Genomic DNA, 27,358 nt, shown 5'->3' on the forward strand with positions numbered 1-27,358 from the left:
CCTTGAGTTTGCTCTTGGTCTCTCCTCTCCCTTCTCCCCCATTTTGTTACTCTCCCCTTCACTTTCTCCCTGTCCCCTTTTTCTTCCAGTAGCCTCAGGGCTTATTTAGGCCATACTGTAGTTGAAAAAATGTAGGATTTGAAATCATCAGACATAAAATTTAAACACCAGCTGTATAATACTGGCCTCAAAAGTAATTTGATTGGACCAAGTTTAACAATGTTCAGTCACTGCATTCAAAAGGAGACACATCTTATGTTCCTTTTGAGACTGCTTGGTGGAAAAGGCCTAACATTCTTTCTCTTTGTATCATCCCTCATCATCATGGCTTTTTTAGGAAGTGGACTCTTAAATGTAAGAGAAAGAGAGGAGAAGGTAGAAGTCTTCAGATTGGCTTTAGATGTATTCATTAATAGAATCTTTACCAGTAAAACCTTGCATTTTGGAGAAAGTAGAGTAAGTGGAAGGAATCAAGTAAATACATATGTTGTATAAGATCCATAGTATATACTTCTAAGATTTTATATTCTTTTAATGCCAGCTTTACTGAAATCGGACATGTCAAGTGTTACTAAGGATTTCTGGAAGGCAGGTATAATCATTTTCAAATGGTGGACTCATTCTAAAGAAAAAAGTCCAATGGCCACCTGTAATCACCTTAATGAAATCATAAATATTAGGAAATATTCAATTGTAGAATTAGAAAGTACTTAATATAAGATGAAATCAACAGATTGTTCTTTCTGAAATCAACAAATGTTTAATTCACAAAGGCATTCACAGTGTCAAAAGAAGTAAATGAAAATAATATGCTTGTATGTTTGCTATTAGTTGATCATTTTGTTGCTGACATAGATATGAAAAGCTTTTCTGTGAAAAGTCCTGTAAAGCATAACACCGGAAATTTTCTTCAGCTTTTCATTTTAACCATGGAAGGTATTACACAGACTTTTGCAACATCGTCACAGACATGTTTTCTTGAGCAATTTGTTATCCATATGCTGGAGACACCTTGGAGGCCCACTTTTAAGGACAGTAGGGTCAGGGTAAAGCAGAGAGATGAACTTGGAGGCAGGTTTCCATAAAGCTTTTCTGAACTTCCACAGCAACGAATAGAATCTGTATCACACATCTTCAAAATCAATTTTATTTCTTATCAGTGCAGTTTGTTACATTACAAAATACTGTGGAAAGGCTCTTCTAGAATTATAGTATCTGCGATTGTCTCCACAGACAGCCTCAAGTTTCTATAACCTAGAGCTTCTCTTTCAAGTTGGATTATTTGTAGCATTGCCGTTTCACCTAGATTTCTTTTTCACACTATATCCAATTTTCCCATTTCTGTTAATCCCTTCATAGTACCAGCTTTCTCTGAAAGTTTGTGTTTGAGCTGAAGGTGGTATAAATATTGGCATCTTTTCATTGGCTGCAAAAATGTTCTCATTACAAAGATATACTTATCTTCTCCAGCCTGATTGACAGTATTTAATTCTGCACAAGTATACATTTCAGATGGCTCTAAGGAAACCTTTTGTATAAAGACAATTGAAGATGAAATATTCTGAATCTGGACTTCAACAAATAAGTCACTCATTTCTGAATTATAAAACTTGGTTTTAACTTCTAATGGTGGGAGAAAAGGAAATAAACACAGTTTCTTAAAAAACATTTTTCTTCCACACTGTGTTGACTAGATACTGAATACACAGTGTCAACCTTTCCAGTGTCTCCTACTTTGTCATGGGGGCCACGTGGGGATGCAGTAGGGTAGATCAGGAGGCAGAAGGAGTGGGAAGAATGCATGGGTACAAGTCTTTATTGGGATTTCTGTGGGAAAAGGCAAGGCAGAGCAGATAAACAGATTAGAATTGGCTAGTTCAAATAATGTCAGCAGGCTTCTGGCTGTAGAGACTTCCCCTAATTGCCTGGTACCTGTCCTTGAGCTAATATTAGGGCAGGAGGACAGTGGCTCAAACTGAGAGCTCCATAAAGGAGATAGTTGGCTGGTACAGGCTCCTGACTGGTTGGTTCGCATATGAAACGCATTCTCATAGCACAGTCATATGCTCTCTAAAGGAATTAGCTTGTCTTGCATTGGCCTTCTCTCCCTGGCCAACAAGGCCCCAAGATGACAAAGCATCATAAAATACAGTTTTTTTAAAACATGAATAATACACCCCCTGGATGTTGTCACTGACGATAAGTGATACAGGCAGGCCCAGAACCAATCAGGAAGGATGCTGTACAAAAGAAGGGACCTGGCTTCCAAACAATTCCTATATCAATCAGGTTTCAACATGAGAAGCAGAACTAGTAGGAGATACAGATGATTGAGAGGTAGATGATAGATAGATAGACATAGACAAAAGGGTATTTATTATAGGGATTGAGTTTACACAATTATGAGGGCTAGCAGTCCCTGTAATGCTGTGTTTGCATCTGATACAAGTGGCTGAAGCCCACAGAGCAGGCAGGAAGGGGAGATCATGAGAAGTTTGGAGTCCCATGAGCCCAAGCTGGAACCCAACGGGGTAGACTGAAACCCACATCCATTCTTGATGCCTCTGACTTTGGTGGTAATAATATCCTCTAGAATCCAGGGCCCTTTGTCCTGGAGTTATACACAACTGGCTGAGCTGCTTTATCCTGAGTTGGGTCAGTAGATAAGCAATAACATATTCATGTTACTACTTGCCTGCTGCTTCCCACCCACCTTCTACAATCTAAGGAGAATCTCCTTTGTGGTCCACCCTAATTGGAAACATACAACACATGGAATTCTGAGAAATATGGTTCAGCCTAGCAAAGTTGAAATTCATCAGTAACCTCCATCCCTGCCACTATGGCCATCCTGTTCATGAATCCACTGGGAAATGAGAGGTATGGCTGGTGAAGAGCCTGACTGGTATCTTCAGAATGGACCATCCTATCCATCTGAATAGTGAAATCCTCCTGTGCTAGTCACCTCATCTGTTTTCCAATCATGTCCCTTCCAACCTCCAGACCATCCAGTCACGCCACTGGCCACAACTCACAAACTGCTGAAGATTCTTACCTCTGGCCATTTCTCCATCTAGGTAAAGTGAAGAAGCAGTTGTACTGCTTGAAGGTGCATTAGGAGGATTTCTCTTTACTACTGATTTTTAGGGCTGGCCCTAAATAGACTGGCAGTGATATAACTATCTACTTTGGGGACATGAATGCATATGGAGAAAAAACTGTAGGGTAGAGTTTTTGCTTCCTCAGTCAGCTAGTCATAGGGAACTACCCATGAGGCCACAGATGCAGATTGACAGATGGAAGGCAAAGTAACAGAACTAGGAACTATGGGCATTTGGGTCATTTCTTTATGCAATGTACTTGTGCCTTAAGAACCTATCTGAGGCTCATCTCATAAATACCACTTCCACCTAATAATGGAGTGCTATTGTGGGTAGCCAACTTTTTATCTTTATGGTTTGAGTCACACAACATGCAGTTCATGGTGGCAGCTTGTGTTATATGGTAAATTTTGGCTCATGGGTTATTGTTCAGTTTTACTTAGGCCCAGTGGCAACCCAAAAGTTATTTCTCAACGGAGAGTAATTCTCCACAGATGGCATGGTTTTGCCCTTGAATCCTGACTATGAGTCACCTGTAGGGGACTCCAGAGGCTCTGAACAGCATCTCTATATGCCACTGACCCTTAAAGTACCACCATATCTGCTAAATCAAATGACACAAGCAGCAGAGCAGTTTTCATTCACAGCCTGGACCTGTTGTAAGACCTTAATTTTTCTGAGCCCCATTAAAAATTAGTCACCAGTGAATGGGTCAAAGTAGCATATCCAATGAGGTACATACTGCCTCCCAAATCCAGAGGCCCACATGGGTTTGTGTCTCTTTTTTAGTCGTAGGAGGACCTAGATGCAAGAACATATTCTTTGTCTAAAAGGGATGTCTTGATGTGCCCTAGAGCACTGGCTACTAGAAATTTCACTGAGGTGGAAGATCTGAATTTTTGTGGGATTTCTTGTTCGCCTTCTGGCACATATGTCTTATAGAAGTAGGTGCTACTTCCTGTTAAACAAGTCCAATCGGCACAGTAATATTCAGTTAATGTACCAGCATAACAACCAGTGGAAGAGAAAGACAATCAAGGTACCTGTGACTAAACTGTGAAAAAGACCTGGACAATTGATATATTCCTGAATGAAGACAGTGAAGGTTTATTGCTGGGCTTACCAGCTGAAAGCAAACTGTTTCTAGTGGTCCTTACTAACAACTATAAGAAAAAAGCAATTTCCAGATCACTAGTTGCATACTAGGCCTAGGGGATGTATTAATTTGCTCAAACAATAAAACCACATCTAGAATAGGAGCTTTACTTGAAGTTACTACCTGATTAAATTTATAAGAATCTATTGTCATTATCCAAGGTTCATCTGTCTTCTGTACTAGCCAAATAGGCAAACTGAATGGGAACGTGGTAGGAACCACTAATTTTGCATCTTTCAAGTCCTTGATGTACTAAAGTAGGCAATTCATCCAGTAATGTTATATTCATTTGTGTTTACTAATTTTGTAGGTAGAAATGGTAATAGGGGTTTCCACTTAGCCTTTTTGATCATAATGGCCCCCACTACACAGGTCAGGGAGAGCCAATATAGGGATGCTGTCAGTACCTGAGTATGCCTATTTCTAATTGTGAATACTGCATCTGGGGAAAATAACCACAGGGTGGGTTTTGGGGCCCACCAAGCCTCAGAGAGATTGATCTGTGATAAATCTCCAGTGATCACTTGACCTCCATAATGTGCTACTCAATCTGCTCTAGACTCTCAGAGAAGTTCTGGGGCTCCAGAAATTAGTGTCATTTCAGAGTCTGTGTTCAATAGTCCCATAAAACTTTATTTTCCTTTTCCCACTGTATAGGCTTCTCAATTAATGGCCATATATCCCTTTGAGGAGGGTGAGGAGAAAGAGTAACAGTAAAAATTGTTTACAGTATAGAGTATCCTTCCTCAAGGGAACATGCCCACCCCTTCTTTTAAGGGGACCTGGGTCTGTAAACTTGTTTCCCAACCTGTGAATTTATCAAGAGATTGTGAATGTTTTGGTACCTTTGTTCAAGAGACCTAGAGCACTTTTGCTCAGAGATCAAATAGGAATTTTCTCTGCTGCTTATCTATTTCAGTTTTGGGGATTCCATGATCAATTAGCTAATGTTGTAGGTCTCTGTGTGTCAGACTATTCTTTTGTGATAATTACCACTGCTTGGCCCAGCTGTACATGGATGGGTAAACTTAAATATCCCTATTGACTTTGATAGTGACAGTTTCCAGTGTAATGTCTGATCTACAGGGAATAGTGATCACAGAGCTTTTCAAGGATGCTGAAGTTCTCCTCACAACATTATAGTTATGGTGAAAAGTGTCCTTTGGACACTCCTGGGTTGGGTAAGCAAGTATTCCCTGATAAATCCATTCTTACATTCCAACCTACTTAATGCTTTGGATTCGTTACTCTATTTTATACCAAGGCAGTTTTGGCATTTCAACTTTATATTACCTCCAACACCAGTGCCATGACCCCACACCTTTAATATCCATTCTTACACATATTACCTAGATTTCTTTCTGTATGTATTGAAATACAGTGCAGTTCCTTTAGTGTATACCACACATCCTCATAGGTCATACTTTGTGCCTCACCCATTGGGGCCTACTGACACTCGAGTCTAGTTATAAATCTAGAAGCAAAGAGGAATGATGGAGGTAGGTCCTCAGGAGAATTAGTAGTGCCTTGCACAGAAACTACCTCAGCAGAGGCCATTACAGGTTTTTCAGGAAAAGGTGGGATAACACATTTAGGCAAGGATGAATGTGCTGCTTCTACTGACAAAAAGACTCAGTAGAATTGAAGGATTGAGGGAATTAATGTCTCCAACTTCACTGGGAAATGTGCAAATGTCCCTGTCCTAAATCTCAAGATTACATTCCTTTCCAATCAATTCCCTACATTTAGCAGAAGAGAGTCTGTGAGCCAATTTGTGTTGTAATTCATATACTCACAGTAGGGCACTCTCAGTTTGATTTTCAGAAATCACAACCTTGTAGCTACAAAAGATAAGGGTATCTTTCAGGGCAGACCTAAAAATTTTCAGGTGACTTTTGCAGATCTTTGGAGGGGAATTTAAGCTCTCATCTTTTTCTTTGCCCACTGTCTTCAATGCAGTTAGGAAAAACCAGCCAGCTGCATATACTCCTTATTTTGACTAGAATAATCTAAGGTAGCAAGTAGTTGGCCATTTAAAGCCTTGTTTTCTATAATACCTAATTATAGGTATCTACAAGTGACAATTTGAGTAACTCTTTACAACTTTTTGGATTTCCATGATGGTCTTTATCACTGGAGATAGAGTAATTAGTGCTTCTAAATCTAATCAGATTAAAGAACTGTTTAAAGAAACACAGAACTAGTTTTTAAAACCTTTTTTTTTAAAAAGATTCTGTCCCCCTGGTACCACTTTCTTGTACTATTCATGGCATCAGTCAATGTCCAACCAGAGGTACAGAAAAAATAAAGGGTATATATTTATATAAATGGAATCATTGTGGAGTCTACTTACACAATCCCTGTAATAATGTATCTGCATCTGTTGCTGTAGCTTGGAGTCTACAAGCCAGGCAGGTATTCAGGGAAGAAAGATCATGAACAGGCTAAACCATACAACCATGGGCTGAAATTCCACAAGGAAAAACTGACAATCATACCAGTTCTTGTAGCTTCCGACCTTCATGAGGAGGGTATCCAGAGAAGGTATCCAAAGCCCTTCATCACAGAGCCAAATGCACATACACACCTGGCTCAGCTTCTTCTTTGGCAACAAATTGACACAGCAGATAAGCAATAATGTATACATATTACAAAAATTCCTGGTGTCCCTTCCTCCTTCCAAAAATCTCACCAGAATCTCTTCTATGGCCTACTCTAACTAGAAACATACACAAAAGGGGAGTGCAGTCTAGCCATTTTAACACATTACAAAGCCATTGTAACTCTTCTGTACCTGTAGTCCTCAGGTCATATCCTTCACTCCCCTTAATACACATGATGACTCCCTCTAAAACCATTTCTTGTGAACCCCTCAAAAATTTATAAATAAAACTCACTTTTCTTCCTCTCAGCTAAGAACACACATGTTCTTTTCTAGAAACTGACCAGTGGTAACACAGCCCTGCCAAAAGAGCCTATACTGTAGTGAAATCATTGGGTGGTTTCCACATACACAGGATGTAGATGCAGAGAAGTATATAACTTAGTATTAAATTATGCTAACAAAATTGCAATGAAATATTTCCACCATTAATGTATGTGTTTGTATGTAGATGATTATGTGAGCATGGAGAAAGGTACAAAAGAATCCACTTTGGAAAGCATGAAAGTTGCGGTGGTAATCATGGTAACAGATTACAAACAAAATAAAGAGAAAAACCCATCAAGGATAGGCAATGCACCCATTATTTAATATATGTATCACAAGGCATTTTAAGGTACAGCTAATAACATGTCTATGGTAGTTATCACAGGGTAAGGAGATTTTGCATGATTATTATTTTATCTGTATTTTCTTACCTAATTTTTGCAATAATGGATTTTAATAAAATCAGCTGTTTTTGTTGGGGACAAAATTTTAAATGTCAAAAAACAAAATATGATAAAGTAAAAAAATCACAAAACTTGGAAGAAAAAAATTGCACAAGATAAAATTTTCAAAATATATAAATATCTCACACAAATTAAAAAGAAAAAGAGAACTGATCCAGAGTAGAAAATTGGCTAAAGATGAAACCAAAATAGTCAATATTTGTGCTTGAGCATAAATACCAGAAAAAAAGAAAAATAAAGTAAGTATATTTTTCACATCTACTATTGATGAATGCTTAAAAGTTTAATAATTTCAAATGTTGATTAGTTGTAAAGAGTGGGATTTGGCCCACAAATTTGGCTTATTGCTTGTTATTAAAGTTTTATTAAAACATGGTCATCATTAATTCACATATTCCCTATGATTTCTCTCTCACTACAATGACAGGTGAGTTGTTATAACAGGGACTAGATGTCTGAAAAAGATTAAATATTTACTGTCTGGATTTTTACACTATAAAGTTTCCCAAACTTGTTCTTTGGAAAGGTAGACAAAATTGATAAGTCTTTAGCTAGACTCATCAAGGAAAAAAGGATAGAGGACTCAAATAAATAAAGTCAGAAATGAAAGAAGTTACAACTGACATCACAGAAATACAAATTATTACAAGATACTACTATGAAAAATAATATGGCAACAAATTGGACAACCTAGAAGAAATGGATAAATTTCTAGAAACATGAAACCTTCCAAGACTGAACCAGGAAGAAATAGAAAATCTGAACAGACTGAACGCTAGTAAAAAATTGAAGTGGTAAACAAAGAACTCCTGACAAATAGTCAAGACCAGATGGCTTTACAGTAAAATTATAATAAACATTTAAAGAAGAGTTAGTACCTATCTTTCTCAAACTATTACAAGAAATTTAAGAGGATGGAAAGCCTCCAATTTCATTCTACCAGTCCAGCATCACCTTGATACTAAAACCAAAGACACTACAAAAAATGAAAATGAGAGGTGAACATCTCTAATGAACACAGAGGCAAAATTCCTCAAAAAATATTAGCAAAATATTAGGAAAATTCAAAAATACATTAAAAGGATCATTCACCATGACAACATGAGATTTATTCCAGGATACTTCAATATCCCAAAACCATATCCCAAAACCAATCAATGTGATATGCCATATTAAAAAAAAGAAGAATAAAAAACATATGATCTTCTCAATAAATGCTGGAAAACACATGGAAAATTTTGGCATCTGTTCATGATAAAAACTCTCAGGAAAGTGGCTATAGAGGGAACATGCTTAAATATAACAAAGGCCACATATGACAAACCCACAGCTAACATCATACTCAATGGCAAAAACTGAAAGCTTTTCCTCTAAGATCAGGAAAAAGACAAGAATGCTCACTGTCACCACTTTTATTCAACATAGTGCTGGAAGTCCTAGCCATAGCAATCAGGCAAGAAAAAGAAATAGAAGGCATCCAAATTGGTAAGGAAGGAATAAAATTGTCACCTTTGCAGATGACATGATATTTTTATATATAATTTAAAAAAACCCTAAGGACTCCATCAAAAAACCTATTGAAACCAATAAGTGGATTAAGCAAAATTCAGGATACAAAATCAATATACAGAAATCTGTTGCATTCTTATGTACAAACAATGAACTAGCCAAAAGAGAAATCAAGAAAACAATTCCATTTACAATTGCATCAAAAAGAATAAAACACCTAGAATTAACCTAACCAAGGAAGTGAAAGACCTGTCCTCTGAAAACTACAAGACACTGATTAAAGAAATTAAAAAGACACAAATAAATGGAAATCTGTCCCATGCTTATGAAGAGGAAGAATTAATATTGTCCAATGGCCATCCTTCCCAAAGCAATTTGAAGATTCAGTGCAATCTCTACCAAAATATCAATGACATTTTTCAATGAACTAGAGCAAATAATCCTAAAATTCATATGGAACTGTAAAGGACCCCTGAATAGCCAAAGTAATCTCGGGAAAGAAAAACAAAGCTGGAGGTATCATGCTCCCTGAGTTCAAGCTATACTACAAAGCTACAGTGATTAAAACAGTATGATTCAGGCGCAAGAACAGACCCATAGATCAATAGCGAGCACAAAAATTAACCCATGCATAGGCATGGTTAATAGGCGTCTTTGTTCAATTAATGTATAGGCATCTTTGTTCAATTAATGTATGACAAGGGAGGCAAGAATGTAAAATGGGTAAAAGACAGTCTCTTCAACAAAACTGTACCACCACATGCAAAGGAATGAAACTAGGTCACTGTCTTACATAAAAATAAACTCGATGGGTTAAAGACCTAAATAAAAGACCTGAAACCCTAAAACTCCTAGAAAAGATCATGGGCAGTACACTCTTGAACATTGGAATTAGTAATTTTTTCGGGATATGTTTCCCCAGGCAAGGCAAGCAAAGGCAAAAATAAACAAATGGGAGTACGGGAAACTAGAAACTTCTTTACAGCAAAGGAAACAAACCAACAATGAAATGAAAAGCCCTCAATCACTATTAATTTCCCTGTTGCATCTGCTTTTGCTTGATCCAAAGATTCTGAACTTTTTTGTTTCTATTTTCATTCATCTCGTGTATTTTTTATATTTCCTCTTTGATTTCTTTGTTGACCCATTGGTTTTTGATAGCATGTTGTTTAACCTCCATGTGTTTGTGTGTTTTCCAGGTTTTTTGTAATGAAATTTCCAGTTTCATACCATTTTGGCTGGAAAAGATACTTTGTATGAGTTTGGTCTTAAATTTATTGAGACTTATTTTGTAGCTTATCCAGGTGATCTATCCTGGAGAATGTTCCATGCACACTTGAAAATAATGTATTCTACTGTGTTTGGATATTGTGTTCTGTATATATCTATTCAGTCTACTTGGTCCAATGTATCATTCAAAGCCATTGTTTCTGTATTGATTTTATGTCAAAATGATCTATCCATTGATATAAGTGGGGTGTTAAAGTCCCCTATTTTTATTTTATTTTTGTCAATTTCTTATATTATGTCTGTTAATACTTGCTTTATATATTTAGCTGCTCCTTTTTTGTGTTTGTAGCTTTTTACAATTGTTATATCTTCTTGCTGGATTTAGCCCTTGGTCATAAATAATGTCCCTCTTTGTCTCTTGTTAAAGTCTTTGTTTTAAAGTGTATTTTGTCTATAAGTGCTGCTACTCCAGCGTATTTTAAATTTCTCCTTGATTGGAATATTTTTTTCATCCCTTCGGTTTCATTCTGTTTCTACCTTTGGGTCTGAAGTGAGCCTCTTTTAGGAAGGATGCAAATAGGTGCTGTTTTTCTATCCATTCCATCACCCTATGTCTTTTATTGGAGCATTTAGTCCATTTACATTTAAAGTATATATTGGTATGTATGTACTCATTGCTATTTTGTTAAAAGTTTTCTGATTGTTTTGTAGCTTTCTGATCCTTCTTTTGGTTCTCTTCTCTTGTGTATGATGGCTTTCTTCTGTGCTTTGGTTGAATTCCTTTCTCTTTATTTTTGTGTATCATACATTTTTGGTTTGTGGTTACCTTGGAGTTTATATATAATGTGTTACATATATAGTAGTCTATGTTAAGTTAATGATTGCTTAAATTTGAATGCATTTTAACAGCACATTTTTTTACTCACCCTCCTCCAGTTTCATGTATCTAATATCTTATTTTATACCTTTTTATTTAGTTATTTCCTTAACTAGCTTTTTGAAGTGATTGATTTTACTATTTTTTTCTTTTAAGCTTCATAATAACTTTTTAAAAATATTTTTATTGAAGCATAGTTGATAGACAATGTATTGGTTTCAAGTATACAACATAGTGATTCAACAATTATATATATTTTTAGGTTCATACCCCAACTAGTGTAGCTACTGTCAGCATAAAAAGATGTTACAGACTGTTGACTATATTCTCTATGCTATTCTTTTATCCCCATGACTAATTTATATTATGATGAGATTTTTTTTGCATAGTGACTTTTAAGTGATTGTTCTACTACTTTTGCTTGATGCTTGATTTTACCAGTGAAATTTTTTTCTTTTCATAGGTTTTCTTGCTTCTAATTATGGCCCTTCTTTTCATTTTAAGTTTCCCTCTAACATTTCCTGTATGGCTGATTTAGTGGTGGTGAACTCCTTTAACTTGTATTTACCCGAGAAGCTCTTATCTCTCCTTTAGTTCTGAATGATAACCTTGCCAGGTAGAATGTTCTTATTTGTAGGCTTTTTCCTTTAGCACTTTGAATATATCATGAATATCATGACATTCCATTCTGGCCTATAGTTTCTTTTGAAAGTCAGATAATAGCCTTATGTGTTTTCCCTTCTATGAAACTCAATGCCTTTCTCTTGACACTTTTAAGATTCTTTCTTTGTCTTTGACCTTTGACATTTTAATTACTATGTACTTGGTGTGGACCTCCTTGGGTTCATCTTTTTTGTGGTTTTCTGTTCTTCCTTGACCTGGATATCTGTTTCTTTCCCCAGGTTATGGAAGAATTCAGCTACTATTTCTCCAAATAAGCTTTCCACCTCTTTCTATTTCTCTTCTCCTTCTAGGACTTTTACAATGTGAATGATAGGACATTGGTCCCTTAACCTGTCCTCATTTCATTTCTTTTATGTTTAGGTTGTTCAGCTTGAGTTCTTTCCATTACTGTCTATCCTGATTGCTGCTCTGCTCTTCTGCATCGTCTAATCTGCTCTTGACTCACTGAAGTGTATTTTCATTTTATTTTTGTATTCATCTCTGATAGGGTTTTTTCATATTTTCTATGACTTTGTTGAAATTATCATTGAGTTCATCCACTCTTCTCTCAAGACTGGTAAGCATATTTATTTAACCATTACTTTGGATTACATTAATTTATAAATAACCATTACTTTAAACTTTTTATTGGGTAGATTGCTTAACTCTATTTCATGTAGTTCTTTTTCTGAAGTTTTATCATGTTCTTTTTTTTCAAGCATATTCCTTTGTCTCCTCATATTGTTTGACTTTCCATGTTTCCATGAGTTAAGCACAAAGGTTACCTCTACCAGTCTTGAAGGTGTGACCTTGGGTTGGAACATCTGAGTAGACTATGTGTCTTACAGTTTTGACCGGCTGGCTGGAGGGTAACTGGGCATAGGCCAGGATCTCCTTGGGTATCCGGGTGGGTGTTAGTTAGGACTATGCTAACAGGGGAGCTGGGAATGAAGGGATACAGTCCAGGGGTCTACTGAGTGGGTGCCAGCCAAGACCATGCTGGTGGCATGGTCAATATCAAGGGATCACAGGCTGGAGGACTCCTGGGTGGGCAATATTTTGGGGCCTCACTGGCGGGCATTCCAGGGCAGAAAGACATGGTCCAGAGGTCTCTTATGTGGGCACCAGTTGGGTCCACACTAATGGGCGACTGGAGGTGGACTGGTGCAATCTAGGGGACATTCAGGTGGGCACCAGTCAGTGTCAGAGTGGTGTGGTGGCCAGTTTAAAAGGGGAACAGTCTGTGGGTGGTCAGTGGGCGAAGACCTTGCGGACAGGGTGATTGGAGCAGAGGGCCACAATCCAGGGATTTCCTGGGTAGGTGTCAGCTGATGCCGCACTGGTGGGGCAGCTCAGGGTAGAAGCTCATTATCTGGAGATCTCAGTTGGGCACTAGTTGGGGCCATGCTAACAGGGAAGCTGGGGATGGAGGGGGCATAGTCAGGTTTAATCCATGTAGGTTCTGCACTAGCGCCATTTTTGTGGGCCTGCTGGATCTTTGGCAGATGTATTTGGGTGCAAGCAAGGTCTCAGGAACCACCTTGTTTAAGTCTAGAGCTGGTATGTGCACCCTGCCCCTGCTCCTATCTGCACTATCAATATGTGTGGGGGGAAGGAAAGCAATGCCACTCTCCCTGCTCCCATGCACACTAGCAGTTTTTGTGTGGAAAAGTAGACAATGGCACTCACCCTGCTCCCATCTATACTATCAATGTGTGAGGGGAACATAAACAATGGTGCTCACAAGCATCTCTGGTCCTGGACAGAGTTCTAATTGCTTCCCAGCCATTTAGCTGGTGCTTTAGTTTTGAAAAACCATTTCCTTCATTTATAGTGTGATTGGCCTTTAAACCCTCCAAACGACAGCTTTTTTTCCTGTGATGCAAGGCAACTAGATTTGTGTTATGGTCTCTCAATGACATCCTTTCCTACTGCAGAGCCATGTTAGGGGTAGGGCTCCCTCTCTTCTGCCATTTTTTATGTGGTCTTTTTATCCTTCACTGTGCATGTGAGTAAAATTGTAATATTTTCAGACTCTCTCACCTGGCTTTAGTTCATCTGCATATCAATAGGTGTTTCCAAGGGGTGGAGAGAAGTACCATCTACATATCAATAGGTAATTACAAGAGCCTGCAAGGGTTTATCTGCACAGGATAGGTTGGGTGCAGCTCTCTCTTCTGCTGTAGCCTGGTCAAGAGAGAGATAGGATGACTGCTTATAATAAATAAATGAGTTTCTTAACTTTATTTCTCTCTTTGCCTGATTTCGGTTTTAGAGGTATTTTGCCCTGGGATTTTCCCCCTGGAGTTACAGGGCAGAAGGTCTCAGATCTTCCTGAGGATGAATTTCTCCATGTGTAGGTATAGATTTGGTGTGTACATGTAAGGAGATGGGTTCAGGCTCTTTCTATACCAACACCTTGGACCCACCACCTCCTGATTTTTTATTTCTGAAATAAATAATCAATTGAGATTTTAATACAGATAGCATTGAATCTAAATCACATTGGAAAATATTGCCATCTTAATAATACTGTCTTTTAAGTACATAAACATGGAATGTATTTCCACTTATTTAAATCTTCTTTAATTACTTGCAGCAATGTTTTCTAAATTCAGTGAGCAATCTGAAAGGAAAGGAGCGACACATAGCAGCAATTCACCGGAGAGTTCCGCTTTATTAGGGAAAGGTGCTGGGTTATATAGGAGGGGGCATGAATTGATTGAGCTGTCACTTCTACGGGGCTGTTGGCTAGGTGCTGGGATTGGGAGGGGGGCGAGAGGTGATTGGGCTTCAGGTGGCGCCGGCGGGAACTGAGGACCCCGAAGAGAAGCCGGAAGTTTGCCATCTTACTGGTGGGGACCCTTCATTCCCCCCTTTCTCCTCTATGGGTTTGTGGACGTTGCTTTCTCTCTGGCTGCTTCCTGCTGAACAGGGGCAGAGAAGGGAGTGAGGGCTTGAGGATTGGGAGGAAAGGGTTGATAGGACTCCCCGCAGTAAGGACGAGTAGATGTGGACTTCTTCAGGTTTGGAAATCAATGAAGGTTCCCTGTAACCATAGGTTGGCTAAGAGGATATGGGTGTCAGGAGCCAGGCGTCTGCGGCTATTGTTTCCAGGAACAGTTTCCAGTGGAGAGAGGGGTCCATCTCAGCGTGTGGTGAGGAGGTCACGTGAGGGTGAGGGATCTTCTGTGGCCAGAAGCTGGTAGTTCCTGAGTAAAAGCTGGTTGAAAGCTTGATTAGAGATTTTTCCGACTTGGGATTTGATGAACTTTATTATACAGGGTAAGAAGAGACAGGCGAGAAGAATGATTATTATGGGGCCTGCAATGGGTCAGAGCCAGGTGAGGAGGGGGTTTGTTAGTATTGATGAGAATGGGTTGGAATTGGAAGCAGAGTGGAGACTGGAGGCAAGGTCGGTGAGTTTGGTAATGTCAGTTTCTACAATGCCAGATTCGTTGATGTAATAGCAGCACTCTTCCCAGAGGAAGACGCAGGTGCCGCCCTTCTCGGCTGTAAGCAGATCTAGGGCCCGCCGGTTTTGAAGGGTGACTTTAGCTAGCGAAGTGACCTGTCTTTGGAGAGAGGCTAGAGAATCGGCAGCGGATGTCAGGGCTCCCTCAAGTTTGGCGTTGAGATTTCTAACTGCCTATATAGAGTGACCCAAGGCTTCTCCCGAAAACCCTGCCCCAATGGCTGAGGTGATCAAAGAGCTACTGACTATGATGGGAAGGAACGCAGCTCTTTTTGTGCGCGAGGGCAAGGGAGGTTGGAGCTCAAGGAATTCTGCCATGCTGTAAAGTGTTAACTGTGGGATTAGGGTGACGAGAATGCAGGGTGTATCGGAGTTGAGAGGCAGTGAGTTGAAGACTGCTATTACACTGAAAGAAGTGTCCCGGTTGCGTAAAAGTCTTAGAGCTGGAGGTAGGGGTGTAGATAGAGAGGCAGTGAAGTGCGCTGGAGGAGGGTGGAGTTGGGCTTACACAGTGGTGGATGGTGAGATTATCTGCGTATTCTGGTTCCCATAGGGGTATGTCTGCCAGGGGGCAGAGAGGTTGTCTTTCTGCATGGAAGGAGTAGTTGGAAATATTAAGGGGCACGGCGGCCCCTTAATTGGCTGTGTTAAGGGTGTGGTTGAGAATGATGGTGGTGTCCTGAATGAGCTGTAATGAAGAGTAGGAGAAATGGGAAGAGGGGTGGGGATAAGAAGATGAAGAGGCACTATCAAGAATTTGGATAATGACTTTTTCGGAATGTCTGCTATCTGATGCAACTTGAGAGATCTGGGAATGAGAGGGAACATACTTTCGAGAGATATGAAGGGTACTGTGGAGGGTCGAGGACCCCCCGTAGTAAACTGAGGCTGTGACTCTGGCAGCCCATCGAGAGTCCCAGGGATCTGGGATTGATAAGGAGAATGAGCCGTTGGGATATTTCATGAAATGGTTGGAGGAGTAATACTGTGGGTACTGGAAGTTACCTATGTAGTGAATTGTGCAAGACTAGTAGGGACATTTCCTGTAGGTATCTGGCCATCGCCTGCAATAGGCTTGTTTTTGGTCATAGAGGAAGCAGAGGTAGGGAGAATAAGGGTAGCTGCTAGTGAACACTTCAGTGGAGGGAGGAAAGTGGAGGTATAAAGGCTCAGAGCAGCTTTTCAGAGGGCAGTCTGGTGTGGCAATGAGGGCAGTAACTTTTGTTTGATGCTGTGTGTAAGTCTGTCTGACTTTGAATCACCATACAAAGGAGGCTGGGGTGGTGGGGAAGACAATAGGAATGAGGAAAAAAAGCGAGAGAGCAGTAAAGGAGGAAAAAGTCATGATTCGGGTATGGATGGCAAAGGGGGTGAACGGGATTTTGGAGGAAAGAGGACAGTAAGGTCAGGAGTCTGGAGGGAGGGAGAGTCTGTAAACTTTTGTAGGTTAAGAGATCTTTTAGGTGATGTGGGGACAGAATGGTAAGGGGCGCTCTGAATGTCAGTTTATGAGCTTCTTTCTGCAAGAGCTGTCTAGCGGCTAATGCTCGTAGGCAGGGGGCCCATCCCTGAACTGTGGGGTCTAATTGCTTGGAGATATAAGCTACTGGGGCAAAGGATGAGCCATAATATTGGCCTAGGACTCTTAAAGCTTGACTGGACCTCTCATGAATGTATAATGAGAAGGGCTTCGACAAATCAGGAAGATGGAGAGCTGGGGCTTCTACAAGGGCTTGATGGAGCTTAATGAAGGAGTGTCGGGGTGAGGAGGATAATGGTTTTTTAGGGGGGCTCTTGCTGAGATTGTATAGGGGTCTTGCCAACAGGATGCAGGGAGAAGTTAGGGATCTATGTTCTAAAATATCTAGCTAGGCTTAGAAAGGGCCTAGAAAGGAAAGGATTTTTGTCTTGGTTTTGGGAATGGGCAGGTCAGAGAGGAGCCATTTTCTGTCTAAGGTAATGGACTTTCTTTGTTGAGATAGAAGGAATCTGAGGTAAGTGATAGGAGGGGAAGAGATTTGAGCTTTGACGGGGGATACTCGGTAACTTCTGGAAGCTAGAAGGTTAAGTAGGGAGGCAGTGTCAAGTTGAGACTGTTCCCACGAGAGACTGCAGAGTATAAGATTGTCTATGTATTATAAGGTGGACTTGGAGTGATCATGATGAAACTGTTTGAGGTCCTGAGCTAGGACCTGTCTAAAAATATGGGGACTATCTCGGAAGCTTTGTGGCAAAACTGACCAAGTGAGTTGTTTAGAATGTCTTGTGTATGGGTCCGTCCAGGTGAAGATGAAAAAATCTTGGGAGCAGGGGTCTAGAGGGATAGAAAAATGGGTCTTTGAGATCTAGGACTGAGAAGTGGGATGCTGAGGCTGTATGGATTTGGAACTAAGGGATGGATAGGGACAATGGCTATGTTGATGAGGCGAAGGTCTTGGACAAGGCGGCAAGATCCGTTGGTTTTTTTAACAGCTAATATGGGGGTATTAAATGGGGAGTGAGTGGGTCTGCTTGAATGATGGGTTGGAGGCCTATGAGGGCTGAAGTGGTTAGGGGGTATTGGGCCTGACAGATATACTGAGAGGGGTCACATAATTTGATAGAGGCAGGGGGACATAGGGCCACGGAGGGGCTTGTAATGTCCCAAACTTTGGGATTTACAGGGTGTATGAGGGCAGAACCGGAGCTTTCATTGGGTAGAGGGGGGTCGTCGGCTATGAGGGCCATCAGAAAGGGAGTACTGGGGGCTGTGGGAGTGGATATAGTTATGGAAACGTGGAGGAGGGAAAGGATGTCTCGTCCTAGTAAAGGGATGGGACACTGGGGCATAACCAGGAAGGAGTGGGAGAAAGGTATGGGATTGTCTTGGATTGTGCATAAAAGGGTGGGTGGGGGGTTTAATGGGAAAATCTGTTTACCTCCTACTCTGACTATAGGAGTAATGGCTGGTGTGGTAGGGCCCCGGTATTCTCACAAGACTGAGAAGGTGGCTCCTGTATCTAGGAGGAAGGAGATGGGGTGACCGTCTACTGTTAAAGTAACCCTGGGCTCCTGTTTGGTGATGGAAATGGTCGGGCGAGAAGCCCCCAGGCCCCATCAATCTTCTGCCAGCCCCACTACGGCGGGCTTAGGATGGGGGTTGTTCGTCCAGCCTCCCCTTCGAGTGGTTGGGCAATCAGACCCCCAGTGGCCCTTTTTGTGGCATCTGGGGCATGGGGTGGTAGGAGATCTGGGGGAGGGGCACGCCCTTGACCAATGTCCCTCTTTTCTGCACTTGAAACAAGCTCTTGGGGGGGCTTGTTTGTAGAGGGGCGCCCAGGTTGTGGTTTTATCAGCTGGGCCAACATCTGGAAATTGGCCTGATCAGCCTTTTGTTTATGGCATTCTTTCTCCTCCTCCCGCTTATGGAAGAATTTAAAGGTCACTGTTAGGATCTCAGTCTGTGGGGTAGCGGGGCCCTGTTCTAACTTTTTGAGTTTAGCTTTAATGTCGGGGTAGCCTTGAGCTAGGAAGTATGTCATAAGGACATGTCTTCCTTCAGGTGTTTCTGGGTCCAGGCTTGTATACTGTAATAGGGCTTGAGTGAGTCTGTCTAAGAACTCGGAGGGGATTTCATCTCTCTTTTGAATTATGTCTTGGAGCTTTTGAAAATTGACTACTTTACAAGCTGCCCTTTTTCAGACCTGCTATTAAGCAGGAGGCAAAAATATCTCGAGAGCGGAGACTCATGGTGGTGTTATAATTTCAGTGTGGGTCTTGTTCGGGGACAGCAGTGGGGCCAGGGGGATAGGTGGGGTCAGTCCTGTGGGTTTCAGTAGCCTGCATTTGGGCGAAGTCCTAAACTCGTCTAAGCTCTTCAGGGAGGAGAGTATTGGCCAGGAGTATGAAAATGTCATGATGTGTGAGGCTGTAAGACTGGAGGGTCTATTGAAACTCCCTAATGTATGTCATGGGATCAGTGGAAAAGGAACTTAGGCGTTTCTCTAGTTGGGCTAAATCTCTTAAGGAGAAAGGGATGTGAACGCGCACGCTGCCTTCGGATTCTGCTACCTCCCGGAGGGGGGCGATAATTTTGGGAGGCTGTCGGGACTGAGTCTGAGGGGGACTGAAGGGTTCTGGCTCAGTCTGTGGGGGAGTGACGCGGTCTAGCCGTGCCTAGTCGAGCAGGTCCTGAAGTGCAGAAGGGGAGCAAAGAAAATAAAGAAAGATAGAATCGGACCCACATGTCGCCAGCTAGCAGCCCAGCTGCTTGCCTCTGCTGCTTTAGTTGGGCTTGAACTCATGACTCTGAGGTTAAGAGTCCCATGCTCTACTGAGCTACAGCAGGGCTCCAGTTAATTGCTTATGGAGTGCGTTGTTTTCTATTCCTGCCACATCGGCAAGTGGGGGAAGGGCATAGCTAGAAGCAGGGGTGGTGTTTCTACACATCTTCAAGGTCTCCCTATTTTCAGAGTGAGGAGTCTTGGCAAGATATGTTTTTGTGGACAGATAACTTCTAGGGACTGCACTGGTTGTTCTCTAGCTTGTGCTTTCCCATGCTGCGTTCAGACATGGGGGGAGGTGCTTTTCCATTCTCTCTACAAACATGTGAGAAGACAAAGGCGGTCCCTAACAGGGGAGAAACAGGTGATGAGGGCAAAGACGGAGGAGGCTCCTGGGACCTAGTTAAAGGGGGGCTGAAAGGCTCAGGCTTAATCTGCAGGGAATGAAGGTGGAGGAGGTGAGATGGGGGAGGAGATGGTTGGGGAGGAAGGGAGAAGGGCTGTTGTAGGAGAAGAAGGGGAAGGGAGTGAAGGGGAGGCTTCTGCGGGGGCGGCGGCTTGCAGGCTAGGAGAACTTGGGAGGGGGCGGAGAGAGGAGGAGGCGGAAAGCTTCGATATAGGGAATCTCCTTCCATTTTTTCAGGCGCTGGCAGTAGTTAAAAAGATCGCGAGTGATGTTAGGATCAAGAGTTCCCCCTGCAGGCCATTGGTTTTTATTGTCTAGGGGGTATGTCGGCCAATCTTGGGAGCAATATTTACGGAGAAGTTTTGGTTTTATATCAGGCATCAGGGAGAGGGTAGCCAGATGCTTAAGCAGGCATTCAAGAGGTGAACTTTCAGGGAGGGATGAGGAGGCTCCCATTGTAAAGGACATAGGAGGAAACAAACAGGGGAAGACTAACGGAGATCCTCAGACTGGAAGCAGACCACAAGGAGACAAAGGGCGTCCCCGATGATCCTTGGTGGTCTGCGGAAACTCGTATACGAGTCGGAATTTCTTGGGAAGTGTGGGTTGTCACCCAGACTTCCCTAAGAAGGCAGAGTGCCGGAGTCACGAGGTACCTAGCGCTAGGCGTTTTCGGCGGACGGAGCAGAAGGAGGAGGGGGGGAAAAGGGAGCGTTCTCATCCACAAAGGAGTCACCTCGTTTATGGCTGTTGGAGGGGGGTGCCTGAGAGTCAGCGCAGCCGTGAAGGCCTGAGGTGGGGATTTATGACTGTCGGAGGAGGGGCCTGAGCAGCCGCCGCAGCCGTAAAGGCTTGAGGTGGGGATTTATGGCTGTTTGGGGAGGGGCCTGAGGGTCCGCCGCAGCCGTGAAGGCCTGAGGCGGGGAGCGTTCCCTCCTCATCCCCAAGCGTCAGGGCCTTGCCAGATGATCACGGTCAATGGCACTGCGATAGCTCGGGGAAGAGTGGCCCACTCCCGGGGGAAAACTTACCTAAAGGCCAGAGAGGAGTGGTGAGTGTGATGAGCCAGCGCCGGAAAAAGAGGACGAGGGCAAGCTGCTGCTGGTGTCGGGGGAAGACGGGGCCCAGTTGGGGTGTCCCGTCTCCCGGGTTTCGGCACCAATGAAAGGAAAGGAGCGACACATAGCAGCAATTCACCGGAGAGTTCCGCTTTATTAGGGAAAGGTGCTGGGTTATATAGGAGGGGGCATGAATTGATTGAGCTGTCACTTCTACGGGGCTGTTGGCTGTTGGCTAGGTGCTGGGATTGGGAGGGGGGCGAGAGGTGATTGGGCTTCAGGTGGCGCCCGGCGTTTGCCATCTTACTGGTGGGGACCCTTCACAATCTTCCACCTACTTGGTGAAAATTTTTCCTTTGTATTCTTTTTTGGATGTATATCGAATTGTTTCCTCCATTTCCCTTGTGGATTGTTCATTCCTTTTACATAAGAATACAACTGGTTTTTGTGTGTTGATCTTATAGCCTGCAAATTTGCTGAATTTGTTATGAGCTCTAATAGGTTTTTCTTTTTATTCATTAGGATTTTCTATATATAAGGTTATGTAAGTAAAGAGAGCTTTACTCCCTTTTGTTATGGGTCTCAGATCGGGCATGCTGGAGCAGGAGTAAGGAAACAGGTCCTCACAGAATAGTAGATTATAAAAAGGGAGCATTTATTTCAGCCGGCCGGCATCTGCCAAGGAGCAAGCTCTCCAAGTGCAGCCCTGAGCCCCTGTTACAACATCCTTTTAAGCGTATTTACCGCATCCTGCTTAGTTTTTGAAATTTTTCTGCTTTCGCTTAAATTCAGCAAGCTATATTCTTTGTTCAGTGCTCGGGGGGGCTTAAGCATCCTGTTTTGCCCACCTGCTGCAGGAAACTGCTGGTCTCTAATAAAGCAATGTACAGAAGCAAAAATAGCGTGGAGTTAGTTGAACATCCTGTTTCTCATGGGATTTATATCTTTTCCTTTAGTTTCTCAGAAGTTGGTACGTGACTAGGGTCTGGGGCTAACTTTACAGAGAGCTTTGTGTCCTATTTTATGTCTGAAACTGCTTCAGCCCCTCACACTTTCAGTTTGGATATCTCTTTTTTTCCTTGCCTAATTTCCGTGGCTAGAATTTCCAGTGTAATGTTAAAATGGTGAAAGTAAACATTCTAATCATCTTCCTGATCTGAAGGGGAAATATTTCCTTCTTTCATCATAGAGTATGATAACTATGGGTTTTTCATAAATATCTTTTATCAGATTGTGGAAGTTCCCTTCTATTAGATTGTTGAGTGTTTTTATAATGACAGGATATTGAGCTTTATCAAAGGTTTTATCTGCATGTATTTAGATTACTATATATTTTTTTCATTTATTCTACTAATGTGGTTTGTTATCATTGAATGACATGCAATGACCATTACATTCTTGGGATAATCCCCCTTGGTCATGGCATATCCTTCTTTTAATAAGCCACTGGATTTGGTTTCTTGGGATTTTATTTATCCCAGGAGAAGAGACCAGCCTCTCTCCACCCCTTGTCCTTGGAGGCTGTGGGAAGAAACACCTATTGATATGCAAATGGCTAATGCCAGGTGAAAGATTATGGAAATATTGCAATTTTATCCCCCAAATCACCCCTCCTGAATTCTCACTTTACAATGTATTCACTCCCCATCTTCTGCAATGGCCCCTGTGTGAGAAAGCTGGAGCACTGTAACCAGACTAACAACATACAGTAATAACAGAAATACAGGTAGCAATAAAATCATGGTAATCCATCAAGCCCTGAGGATCCAGCTAGTTTCTAAATCCTACTCAGATAATCCTCAAGCCTGAGGATACAGCTAGGTTCAAAGTCCTATTCAGATTAAGTTCATAGAATATCCATTCCACAGGAGGCCATCAGCTGAACTGGTAGGGAGCTCCATTCACATTCAGCAAGCAGCAGTTGTAGCCAGGATGTGGCCCCAAGCAACAAGGACTGTAGAAGAAAATAATCTTAAGGGTGATAAGATACATGTTTTAATGACACCAGCATAGACAAATTCTGTCCATCACGTAGGATGCAGGTGAGAGAGTGGTACTGTGATAGAACAGTGGCAGGAATGGGGTCTCATCCTGACCTAGTATACCAGATCTTCACCCCCCTCCCTGTGGGAGTTACAAATGGGTCAATATACAGGGCTACAGGAGGGACATGCACTGGCCGCAAAAATAAAACAAAACTTCCCTGTAAGATGCTCTTACCTCCTGGCTGTTTTGGGTACCTTACCATGATCTCTGGGGGTCACTCTGCTGTTACTCCAGAACACACAGGAGGACAGCTTCCAGGCCTTTCCCCAAGGTGCCAGAAGAGCCAGCCATCACTGGTCCATGTGTTGCAATGTCCAGGGCTATGTCCACTCAACAGAGTCTCCAGGGTTTAGCACAATTGGGGCTGGCAGCAGGATGTTGCTCTGCTGGCCATATCCTGGCTGCAATAACCACTCTTTGGTTTGCACATGCAGCTGTATAGGAGAGGCAGCAATGTGTGTTAGCATGTCCACAGGTCTAAAGGCCCCTTTTCAGGACTTCTTCTTCAAATATGATAGCACTGTCCATAAGTGGACTGAACAGTCCCATAGACTATTGGTGTCTGACTTCAGGCCCGATTTCAAAACACCACTGTACCTCTCTATAATGCCTACCTTGGTAGGCATACATGGAGCATGAAACTTCCACCTTATCCTTAATTGTTGTATCTATTCTTGTAATACATGTCCAGTAAAGTGGGTGCCTTAATCACTCTCAATTACCTGTGGCTGGCCTATTTTGGAGGTTTGCTGATCTGCACAATGTGCAGGAAAAGCAACCAAAAGTCCAGTTAGCTGTGTCCACAGAAGTTATGGCATGATGACACCCTTCTGATATGGGCAGAGGCCCAATACAGTCTATCTGCTGCCTGACAAGGGGTATCGACCCCTTTAATACTGTCCCATGTTGATGCAGGACTTGGTGTAATTCCCTCTTTGAGCACACAAGGCACTCCTTCCATGCTCTGCTGACTTCTTCAAAGGTCAGTGGCAAGCCCCACCAATGGGCTACAGCCCACATTGCCTTTTCCCCATGTGCAACAAACACTTATGTAACCATTGGGCTGCATCAGAGGCAGGCTTTCCTTTTAGCCAACACACCTGGGCCAATGTGTCTGCTTCATCCTTCCCTGGGGATGCCAAAGGCAAATAGCTGGTCACATGTTAAACAGTAACTGTCTTAGTCTCACCAGAGGCCTATAGGTCTTGCCACAACTCTTGCCCCAAAAGGGGCTGGTGACCAACCATCCAATTGGCATGGTACCATGCTCGTAGCCACAGGTTCAAGCCCCGATAGATAGCCCAGCTGTCAGGGCAGACACTACAGGGGAGGGCTCCTGGGCTATTATAAGCCATACTGTCCACAACTCAGCCCATTGACTGCTCTTCCCCTCTCCATCCTCCATCCATACTGTCTCAGTCTTAGGATGGAAAGCCACAAACCCCCACATTGTTAGCTGCCCATGACTGGAGCTGCCTGTATACCAAGCGTCTTCAGGTACAGGGGCTTTTCCCTCCTGAAAAGGACTCTCAGCTGCCAGTGGCTCAAAAGCAAGTTCTTCCTGCTTTCCACTGGTATATGTCACTGGCCCCAATAAGTGTTGGAGTTCTTCACTTTAGGGGCTAGTGTAGAGGGTGCTATGCTTCTTCAAATATGCACCCCATTTGGCCTGTGTAGGCATCTGTGCCATGCCACTCTGAATTTTTGGGTCCAGTCTCATGCCCACCCTATGATGGGATAGGTGGTTATTACCTTTGTCAGAGCTCTTCCAGAAATGGGTTCCATAGCCAGCAAGGCATGGAACAGCAGTCATTGCTTCTCTATGAAGGTGTACTGGAATCTCTACTCATTTCCCAGAGTTGTGACTGGAATCCAGTAGGTGGGTGGGTCTGTTCAAGCTGCTGCCAAATGCCTCATCCCTAACCATCTTTGGTTACATGAATATCTAGCTCACAGGGCCTTGATGGGTCCATTATACTCAAGGTCTGTATGACCTGGACTGCTTGCTTAGCAGCAGTAAAAGCAGATGCACATGTTTCATCCACACCAACCGGTATAAGGTCTCAGAATGTGTGTCAAGTTCAGGATAAACACTCTCCAGTAGCCTTTTAGACCCAAAAACTCTTGTAATATTGCTACAGTGTTAGGGGTAGGGAAAGCCTGGACCTTGTTTATGACTGTTTCTGGGATAACTTTTGTCTTACCCTACCAGACAAGCCCCAAGAGCGTTACTGAGAAACCATGTTCCTGAACCTTGGTGCTGTTCACAGCCCATCCTTTCTCCTGCAGATGTTGCCGCAGTCTAGGATCTTCCTATTCTAAATTTGCAAGAGAATCAGATGTGAGCATAATGTCATCGATATAATGACACAGTTACACTGTTTGAAGTTTCTCCCACATGTGGCCAAGTCCTGGGCTACAAGTCAATGATAGATGGTGGGACTGTGGAGGTATCCCTGTGGAAAGACAGTGAATGTCCACTGCCATCCTTCCCACATGAAGGCAAACTGTTCCTGACTTTCCTGTGCTATGTCAATAGGGAAGAAAGCATTAGCAAGGTCCACAACGTAATGGTATGTCCCGAGTTCATGACTGAGAGTGTCCATGAGGGCTGTTATAAAGTGGACAGCTGCATTCAAAGTAGATGTGACTTTACTCAATTCCTGTAATCCACAGGAGCTGTCTGGCTTTTTCACGGGCCACTCTGGGGAATTAAAAGGTCTATGAGGGGGCTTTATGATGCCCACCTTCTCCAGCTCCCGTAGACTTTCTCCAATTTCCTTGTGCCCCCCAGGCAATTTATATTGATTAGTATTTGTCACCCGCTGAGGAACAGGCAGAGCTATAGGTGGGTGCTCATCATGTCCCCTCAGAACTGCCTTTACCACACATATCCTCAGTCTGAACTCACCTCCAGTGATCTGTAACCACAGGCCCTGCAGGATATCAACCCCCAAAGTGTATTCAGGGATGGGAGAAATGTAGATAGTATACACCTTTGGGCATAAATGCCCTATTCTCAATGGGAACTGGGGTTTATTTACTCTAACTGCCTTATCCCCACAGCCATGTATCATAGCAGGGGTCCCAGGAAACTGCTCAGGGTTGAAATAAATCAGAGAAAATGCAGCTCCTGTGTCCGTCAGTGCCAGGACACATTGTACATTCACGACGGACTAATGAATTGTTAAGTCTACATGTGGCCTCAGATCCCCAACATGTCTCCCAAAATGAGGGCCTTGATCTCCCCTTAAACTGCAATGCCCAGTCGTCCTCCTGTGGGGGCAGGGGCCCAGGCAGAGCCTGAGTACTGTCCCCTAGGAATTCTTTCAAGCACACAGGCTGAACATAGGACTTTGCTTCCGGCTTCCATGTCTTGGACCTCAGCAGCTGAAACCACTGCTCTGGCTTTAATTGGTGCCACAGTTGTAACAAGATTCTATTGGGCTTCCCATCAAGTTTTTCTTTCACTGCCCCTGACTTCATCAAATCAACCCATATCTTGGTACTTGGGACCTTCACAGGGACCTTTGAACCTCTCCTTTCAGTTGTAGACCATACTTTCTTCCGTGCTCTTATTGTTTCAGTCTCCCCCAGATCTGCTAAAGTATGAGTAACCTCACTTATGTGTTGTCCTATGTGGGGGGCAAGAATAGTCACAAGGGACCTAAAGAGAGATGGGGGAGCTGTATGGAGCACCAGATTTCTCATTCCTACGGTGAACAACTCCTCATGGGGGTCCTGGGGGTCCATATTATAGATGATATTTTTCATGCCCAACTCCTGGAATACCTGCTGGAGCTCTGCCTATGTTTTCTGGCTAGTGGGTAATCATCGTAAATCATCCTGATTAGGCCAAGTTGTCCTAAGTGCTGCTGTCTGTGAATCCAGAAGCACATGATTCCCTAGGATGTTATGGGCATTTTACAACTGCTGCTGTAGGTAGGGGTGAATCATCAGGGAAGCCAGTTTACCCCTTTACGACACAGACAGAACAATGCCCTCTACCCCTAAGTCCAAAAGATGCAAAAGCCATGTTGGCAGAGGCTCCAAAGGCTTCTTTCAAAACTAGATGCTCAGATCCACCAGCTCATCCTGCGTATAGGGGTGGAGCATGGAGTGTTCCACAGCCTGGGGAGGGGGCTGCTCCTCTTCCTGAGGAGCCCACAGTTGTTGAAATTT

General features: G+C 42.8%; 1 protein-coding gene across 14 annotated transcripts in view; it reads left to right on the forward strand.

Moving 5' to 3' along the window:
* LOC108408247 (protein PBDC1) overlaps positions 1–27,358 on the forward strand; it is a 170,579-nt gene that overhangs the window by 21,441 nt on the left and 121,780 nt on the right. The gene's annotated exons all lie outside the window — the stretch shown is intronic.

The sequence above is a fragment of the Manis javanica genome, chromosome X, assembly GCF_040802235.1.
Source record: "Manis javanica isolate MJ-LG chromosome X, MJ_LKY, whole genome shotgun sequence".
In the NCBI taxonomy this organism is placed as follows: Eukaryota; Metazoa; Chordata; class Mammalia; order Pholidota; family Manidae; genus Manis; species Manis javanica.